The sequence below is a fragment of the Limulus polyphemus genome, unplaced genomic scaffold (assembly GCF_000517525.1).
Source record: "Limulus polyphemus unplaced genomic scaffold, Limulus_polyphemus-2.1.2 Scaffold2853, whole genome shotgun sequence".
NCBI lineage: Eukaryota > Metazoa > Arthropoda > Merostomata > Xiphosura > Limulidae > Limulus > Limulus polyphemus.
Window position 1 is genome coordinate 12,572 of NW_013668463.1, and position 9,357 is coordinate 21,928.

At 34.6% G+C, this 9,357-nt stretch overlaps 2 long non-coding RNA genes across 2 annotated transcripts in view; one reads left to right on the forward strand and one right to left on the reverse strand.

Annotated features, from left to right (window-relative positions):
- Positions 1–4,235: 4,235 nt before the first annotated feature.
- Positions 4,236–9,357, forward strand: part of LOC111087926 — a 10,736-nt gene continuing 5,614 nt past the window's right edge. Inside the window, exon 1 of the long non-coding RNA XR_002612543.1 lies at positions 4,236–5,459. This is a non-coding gene — a long non-coding RNA (uncharacterized LOC111087926). The remainder of the gene's footprint in view (positions 5,460–9,357) is intronic.
- Positions 5,374–9,357, reverse strand: part of LOC111087927 — a 21,171-nt gene continuing 17,187 nt past the window's right edge. Inside the window, exons 3-4 of the long non-coding RNA XR_002612544.1 lie at positions 9,094–9,100; positions 5,374–5,449 (exon numbers count right to left, since the gene is read on the reverse strand). This is a non-coding gene — a long non-coding RNA (uncharacterized LOC111087927). The remainder of the gene's footprint in view (positions 5,450–9,093; positions 9,101–9,357) is intronic.

Here is a 9,357-nt window from a genome sequence, read left to right on the forward strand (position 1 = left end):
AACACATTGTCCCGTCACGTTGTGACCATTTTATATATACCAGACTACCCCCAATCTAGTAATCTCCCGACAATTCACGAAGGTTCGAGAAAGAAGTGGCGTGATACTATTCACGTGACCTCGCTGACGCAACACTGCCCCTCCTTAGTATTGTTCGTCCCAAACAATAGCCACTTGCATTAAACCAATAACAATTAACAATAACTTAATTAAATGTACAGAATTACAAACACAAAATTACAATTCAACAAAATCTCTTAATTTTACGGGACGTATCTTCTTCCGTACTGGTCTCTGTCTCGTTGGCTTCTGCTTCATATGAGGTTCATCTGCTTCATCAGGAAATGTTCTATCGTCGATAACAGTCACATCAGTGGTAGTACCTTCATCAAGAGCTTCACCGTTTCTCTTCTCAAAATTGAGTAGAGTTTCTTCTTTGATGGTGGCTTCTTCAGGTGGCACGTCTTCAGCAGCGTCATTTGTTCTGTTGTCCACTTCATCCCAACTGAAATGTCCTGGACCGTGATAACGCCAAAGCATGTTGGCATGCGCCACTTTTGGCTTACCTCGCCGACGACATTTTACCTGGAAAGTCACGTCTGAGAGATGATCCACTATGTCATATGGGCCTTCTCATGGAGAAGACAACTTAGGAGACTTCCCTTTGTCTTCCTGGGATTATACAACCACACCTTGTCTCCTGGTTCAAAGCTGACTTCAGTAGATCTCTTATCATAAGATAACTTCATCGAATCAGCAGAAGTTTTCAAGTTTGAATGCACTTGATGGTGAATGTCATCCATCCTTTCCGATAACACTTTCACAAACTCTGACACATTCTCAGGCGACTGTTCATAAGGTGGGCGTCCTGTTAACAGATCCACAGGCAACCGAAGTTCCCGACCAAACATCAACTTTGCTGGAGTGTATCCAGTGGTTTCATGCTCTGCTGTCCTATAGGCCATCAACAGTGGAGGGAGTAAGACATCCCAGTCATCTTGGGGGCTATTACTAAACTTTGCCAATTCCTGTCCCAGTGTCCAGTTGTACTTTTTTACCATCCCATCAGACCGTGGGTGAAGAGGCGTTGTCCTGGTCTTTCGGATGCCAAACAACTTGCAGCATTCTTGGAACACAGCTGTTTCAAAGTTACGGCCTTGTCTGAATGCAGTTCATATCTCATACCAAATCTGAAGAAGAAATCACTAATAGCCGAAGCTACAATCGTAGCTTCCTGATTTGTTATGAATTTCGCGCAAATCCATATGAGGGCTATCTGCGCTAGCCGTCCCTAATTTAGTAATAAACGTCTAGAGAGAATAAAGCTACTCATCACCACCCACCGCCAACTCTTGGGCTACTCCTTTACCAACGAATAGTGGGATTGACCGCACATTATAACGCCCCCACGGCTGAAAGGGCAAGCATGTTTGTTGGGACGGGGATTCGAACCCGCGTCTCGCAGATTGCGAGTCGAGCGCTTTAACCATCTGGCCATGTCAGGCCAAAAGAAGGAATAAACTGACACAAAGAAAGCACCTGGATTCCAACATCAATTTGCTTTCTATGTTCTCTGATAGCATTAGTCAGCTGTCCCATCTAATTGTCGTTGAAGTCCAGCCTGCAAAAGATATTCCAATTCTAGGTAGTTTAACACAGCTCAAAATATATTGAAACTTCGTACTGCCAAAAGACAGCTTATGAACAAAGGGCTAAGACAACTAGAATGGGATAATATTAGACACTTAGGACAATGTGTTTCCACTATGACAGTGTGTAATGAAATATATGTATACCGATATAGATGGGAGGGGACATGGTATGCCACAAACGTATAGGATAGGATCAGCTAGAGACAAGCAGATTGGTAGATTTTTTAAGCATTACGTGGATAATTACATCCTACTAAGCACAGAACAGAATCAGTTATGAGAAACACAAACATATACGTACTTTTTTTACAAGATCTAGGCGAGTAATATAATAAGAAGCGACAAACAAAATACTTAATCAGTTAGTCACACAAAAGATTCACAGGTTTTGCTAGCATATATAACTACAGGCAACATAGAACAGGAGGTGATCAGCTAGAGCCACATATGTAATTGAGTTATGAAGCTGTATTTTATAATATTTGGTTAAAATCGAACATTTGTCTCAATTTGGAGCACATCCATTAGAACAAAAGTGGGGTACGTTCCCAATTTGCCTCACTGGACGGGGAAGCATATCGGTTGAACCCTCTGCTTTTACTCTTTAAAAAGATACACAAAAAGAAGATATTTTTGAAGTGTTCCCTTTGTGATGCTCATCGTTTTAATCGTGCGGTTCATAGCATTCTTTTTTTGTATATAATGAATATAGTTTCACCTATTTACTCCATGGTTTGTCTTGACAAAATGCTTTACACATATGCAAATACATAAGTATGTATATACTTAAAACATAGTATACAGTGTGCGATGGTCAGGGTGACTCTGTATTAAGAGGTAGCGACCAAAGTGGTGGCGGTAGGGGTTCTTTCTGTTATCCACTTTCAACACCCAACTTTAATGTTCTTCCGCAGTGTTTCGCGTAATTAATTAATTGATAATCATTGGTTGCAGAAGTGTCTTATGGGTCGAAGTTGAAACGTCACGGGTCAAAGTACGAAGTGGGTAAAACCCAAGATACGGTTCTTCATATTATCCTTATGGTGGGTGTTGTAGTAGAAACTTCTTCTGAGTTTATGTGTTATTGCAACAGTGGCGGCCATTTCTTTCTCATTACATTCCTACATAGAGAGTGTTAGCGCACTCTCTGACATATATAAGGCGTTTGTGTACCCTCCCCCACACTTTGTATGTTGAAAATTGAATTAATAAATTTTCTGTAAGAGCGTGGCGCCATCTGTGTATGTAGTTAACGTTAACTTACGTCAAAGATAAAAAACCTTAATAACAGCAATATTGGGAGTGGAGCGTGGCACCATCTGTGTATGCAGTTAACGTTAACTTACGTCAAAGATAAGAAACCTTAATAACAGCAATACTGGGAGTGTAGATGGTTGAAAGCCTGCCATTAACATGCCCATTGTCCCAAACTATCATCCTTCAAAGTTTGGTTGGGATTGGCTCAGCAACCTAGGAGTAGTTAGATAAGGGACAAAAGGACATGCACACAGATTTTGGTTCTTTATATATATAGAAAACCTTAGGTATATAAAGTAACGAAGTCTGAAGGTCAAGATGTCATCATTGGCGAACCAGTATTAACGTATACAGTCTCGCGTGAAATAGACTTCAAAGTTCTAATTCTAAGTTGCATCCTCGATCAAACAGGTTACCTGAAACAGCTCACGGTGACTAGAATATCTAACATTTCTATGCTTCTTTCAAAAGTAATTACTATTTTATGTAATATTATTGTGCAAAGAAAATTATCTGTGCTGTACTCCCCTCCGACACACAGGGATCAGACGTTGAATTTTATCAAAACAAGCCCTCACACTTACCGTTAAGTCACTGGAGGGCTTATCGATGGCATCCGGACAAAATGATTTTAAACACTAATCTTTGTGACATTTTATACCCTTTCGTTAAAAACTATTAAATTTTAATAGTTTTGACCACATTTGGGAATTAGTTACAGAAAATATTCTTAGAAAGAGGAAAATACAAAAAATGAGTTCTAGATGTAACGAATTTATTGATACTTCTATATTCTAGTGGGGAATTGTAATCTAAGAATTTATAGAAACATTAATTAAATTGATAGTATTCTGGATACTAGATAAAACTAGAATTGTTTTAGCAAACATTGATGATAATTTTGTTAATACTAAGACTTCAAAAATACAGTATTTAAAATTATGATTGCCATTATAATAATTTGTTCTCTACCACTCTGTTAATACGGGTGCAGCCACATATAAAACGTGGGTGAAGAGAATAACATTGTTCATAATTTTGCATAAAAAATATTTGCTTGAACAAATGTTATTTGTTATTGAGTTCTTAAGTCTTGTACATAACCTTTGGTGGGGTAATAATAAATAATGTAATAATATGTTATGTTATAAATAAATTGTGTGACAGTTAGGTTTCTTGTGTTCTATATATAGCATCCACCCCCACATTATTAAGTTCATAAACCGGACAAAAGACGGGTACATCAGCTTGTGTGGTAATAGATTAAAATAGAGTGACTGTAACATCAGCTTGCATTATTAAAGATCATACTTTTATTTACTATAGGTATTGGCGGAACCAGATTCATCTCGTTTGAAGATCGCAATTGGCACAATGAATGCTTCATATGTGCCACATGTAACGCATGTCTTGTAGGCAAAGGTTTCATCACAGACGGGCCCGATATCCTGTGTCCGGAGTGTGCTAAGCAGAAACTAATGTAAACAGTGTAATCTGTAAAACGAAAACAACGAACGACATACCAGTTCTTAAGGATGTAGTCATATGAACAAACCCATCTTATTTAAAAGTAGTTTAAATAATGATATTTTGTTACCCTGATCCTTTATGTATCGATAATTTACATTAAACGTTAAAAATATGTATCTTACTCTACTTTCTATGTTGGTAAATAAACGATACATTTCTTTGTTAAAACCTCCAAGTTAAAAGTGTAACCAACGATGAGAGAAATACACGTTGTTGTTGTTGTTTTTTCTTTACTTTTTCCGAATATTGTTTCATTACAATTATTTCATGTTTTAGTTCATTATCACTAGTTAATGTTTGTTACTGAGAAGCACGAACAGATAATCCTCGAAAGATAAATAGATTCTAACTTACCGAATCGGTATATTATTCTCACAGGATTATGTAAAATGAACTAGAAAGAAATGTACTGTTCTTATGTTATAATAAATTGACAAACAATGATTTATACGTACAATGAAATGGGTTTATTTTAGTGAACATACTGTGTGTTTCGACAGAACATTGGTCTTTCTTCGGTTGAAACATGAAGTATTTTCCCTAAAATCAACCCACTTCATTATACTTATAAATCATTGTTTGTCAATCAGCATAACGTTCTTCCATACAAAAATATTTACTAATGTTATCATATATTGTTATAGACCAATCTCTTGGCCAATGAGACCTGCTTATTACAGAAATGGCTTTCCTAGTCATTTGTGTCAAACCAAAGAAGCTTTAAAATACAGTCAAGTCTTTATCGTATCATAGTTGATGCAGTGGTTTCCATTCAGATATATAAACTTAAACAATTAAGTATTTGTCGTATCATAATTGACGTGGCGGTTTTCATTACCTATTTAATTTTATGTTTGAATACAGTTTTAAATATTTCTGGAAAGTAATGATTATGTCAAAATCTATTCTATGCACAAATGCTTAGGACTAAAGTAAAGATACTTCCAGATCCATGACTAATATAATTCAGTTTATCTAAATTAACACTTTTGTTTGTCTCAGATTAATAGCTTAAAATAAGTAGATCATCAAGGAAAGTATAACATAATTTTAAAATTTGCAACGCAGAAAACATTTTATTATTTTGGTAAAAATGCTAATATTTCTACTCTCATGGAAGGTCTTTCCAATAGAGCTGTTAAATTTAGTATTATTGTTCTGGATACCATAAAACTATTGAATAAAAAAACAAATAAAATAATAACAGACATTCGTACAGGTAAATTAGAATTTGACAACATTATACACTACACAAGTTATTGAACGCATATTCTAACCTCTTTTCGGAGAGAGAGGTGTGGCATCAGACTTTTCAACGGTTATTCTTTTTAGCTCCGGTCATGTTAACTTGTAATCGTTAGTTTCATGTTAAGAAATTTTCTAGTATAATTTCAACTGGAATTTTCATTGTAACCTTTTATTAAATAAAGTATGAAGATAGATATAAAAAGTGTGATCTGTACCTGGTTCCAGTAGAAAAGAATGGGGTTTGAGACTGCTACAAATATTTACGAATTCTAGCGTTGTAAGTCCACAGACATACCCCTGTGCCACTGGAGGGCACTAAATATTCAAATATAATACAGCGAACTAACTTTCATATATGTTTTTCTTTTCAAAATCCGCATTTTAACAGATATAACGTTTCAAACACCTTATACCTTGTTGATCTTAACTTAAGACTTGTGTCTCACTTCCATGTAATTTATGTGTTATATCTTGTTTAAAAAACCTTGAGTATGCTGTTATTTTCAACGTTTAATTATTACCCTAACTAAAAGTTAGAAATTCAGTTTTCGATAAACAACAATCTATTGATGTTACTCTTAATTTGTCTATATGAAGAGTCTCTTCATTTAGCACCAACAAAATTGATGAATAAATATTTGTTCTTTATTACTTACGAATGGGGGTCTTCTATATTTCTGTAACAATATTTGGCATATCGTTGTCATCTCTATATTTCAGCATTTAGTATACCCTGTAATATAATCTAACTGGAGTTGTTTAGTTCAAACTACACTCTTTTTTTTTTGTTAGTTCAATTACTTGAAATAATGTCGACAATAAATAGAGAAACGGATTAACTAACTACTTACATTTAAAGTTATTAGAAATATATGAAGCAGAAGAACGTTTTATACAGTTGTAAGTAGCATTTGTGAACAATATTTCATAGAATATTTTCATTTAAAATTGATAACCATTAAACAATACAGCTGATACAAAATCCATCAATTACCCTGATTCTGATATTTTATAGTCTACTGTATTAACTAATGTGGTTAAGGTTTCGTGTTAGAAAACGGAAGTTGGTTAATCGGCATAAAAATAAATCTCTTCCCAAATTAAACATTTCTCTGATTGTTGTAACGATGCACTGATAAATGACAACTTCTGTTTAACTTAAAAATGAGTTATCTGAAATAATCATAAAAAATATACAATTTTACGACAACACATGTTACAATACCACTGCAAGCACATAATAGTTTAGCATAAGGGTATGTAGAAATAACCTCGTTTGTAGATAATGAGGCTCCGAGTCAAAACAATTACATATAATTACCAATAAAATTTTATTCAGTTTAACAATTGAGTAGCGATTATGCTTAGTAAAGTGATACATATACCTTAGACTAAATACGTTTTATCGTACTAACTTCGATGGGGGTTTTCCTTGTCACGCACCTGTTACAGAAAGTACATGTTGTCCGTAGATGAAAGTCGATAAAATCAGTTCAAGACACTGGATGGTTGCTTTCTACTTGAACAGTGAATTGACTTATTTGCTTTTTTCCCTTAAAATGTTTTCTTGTCAACCAACTTAATTGATTTTCTGTAGAAACATGTTTAAATTTACGTTTATTACTTAAGGGAAAACATCGGATTTACTCACACGACTGATCATCCTCATTCAACATGTGAGAGGCTGTAACGTGTAAATATCATTTGTCCTACCAGTGAAGAGCACTGCTTGTACAAATGTACAACATTAAAGCAATACATCTTAATGGATGGAGCAGGAATAAAGAACAACAAAGGAAGATAAACCCAGCACTAGAACTAAAAGCAGGAGATCCACTGGCTTGTCATAAAAGGTAGACTGCCTGTGGCTAAAACTGACCTTAAATACTGAAAGTCCAAATTCAAATATAATGCTTGGTGACTTCTAATTTGTGTTTAATTACAAATAAACAAATTATTACTAATAGATAAGGGTTTGTTTTCCATATGATAATCGATATAAACAAACGTATCAGGATCATGTATGAAACAGTTTTAAATTAACTGATGATGCTAACTACGATATTGAAAAAGAAAACAATTTAAAATTGCTGAAGAGAGAACTGATGTTAATGATGCTATTAATTTGTCTTTAATGGTAGACCCTATTCATAACAAAACTATAGTCAATGACAAGACAGGCAATATAGCAATTGAGTTTAATTTATCCTATTTTTGTTTATTAACATTCTACTACACTGTGCACCTGTGCTATTATGTAGGGTTGATGCAAATGTCCCAACCCTCTATCTTGTTTGCATTGTTTTTGAAGGATTGATATTAGCCATCCCTACATTTAACTCATTGTTTTAAAAGTTTTTCTTTACTTGTCTATTATTGGCCGGTAATTCTTCTTTCATCCTGTACTTAAGCTTTTTAAATAATAATATAATTGCGTAGGCGAGGAAGTAACAAAATGCAAAATAGAATACAAAGTAATGGTGAAAAACTCGCCAAATTAAGATAATGTTATTAATAAATCAATTTTCATCAGGTTACCAGTGACAATGAAACTGTTAATATAAGCTTTTTAAAGGAACACCAAATTTTTGAAAAAATGATAACTTCGAGGGGTAATGAGAACATCATTTACACTAGAATTGTGATTTTATTTAATTACTACTATTTATTAATAATACTTATAAAAGCGGATACTCCGTTTGAAACTATGTCACCTCATTGTTTTGTTTTTTGAGTTATCATATTATAAAACAGAAGCAGAAGAACGAATAAAAAGAAATTCAAACATTTCGTTATGATATTTACAGACATTCCTAGAACTTGTGACTAAATCATTACATAGATATTGTTTATAAAATATTGTGTAGCACTGAGTACTGATGACCTTTGAGGAAAATTTAAAATACTATTTCCTGAACAATTCGAGCCATCCCTACATAGGCAGTGCTACTGCTTGTCTGATAATAGATTACCTCTGGCTCCCACATGAATTACTATAGTAACATTCGAATCACCTTCTGTCTTGGTAACGATGATAGTTTAATCTAGAAGCCTTCAAACTCTATTCATTTATTATACTCTACTCATTAAGCATCAAGAGATAGATACTCAATGGCAAAATTCGAACAAATTGAGAATCTTTAGCTAAAAATATAATTAGTCATGATAAAGATCCATGCTATTATTAGTACAGCTCAACATCCACTCAGAGGAAACCCAAATCTCTCGTTGCTTGTATAACTTACACAACTGCTTAAAAAATTTTGCATAAATTAAGTATGATGTAGAAATGGTAATATCAAAAATTAGACAAACAACTTAGGGACGAATAAATAAAACCAAAAATTCCTACATAAGTAGCCAGTAAGTACCGAGTGTATCTTACAAGCTTATGGTTATTAGCCACTGTAAAACTGTATAGCACTTCTTCTTCTGTAGCTTTTCCCGTATCTATACGGGGTCGCTATTTTTGACAGCACGTTTCCACTCTTCTCGGTCTTCGTATTCGTCCACAACAAGGCCTTTCTCTCTAATATCTCCATCCACGCAATCCTTCCATCTTCTCCTTGGCCTTCCTCTCTTCCTTCTCTCCTCCACCTCCATATCCAAAACCCTCTTGCCTATATAATCATCTTCCCTCCTCAGCACGTGCCCATACCACTGCAATCTT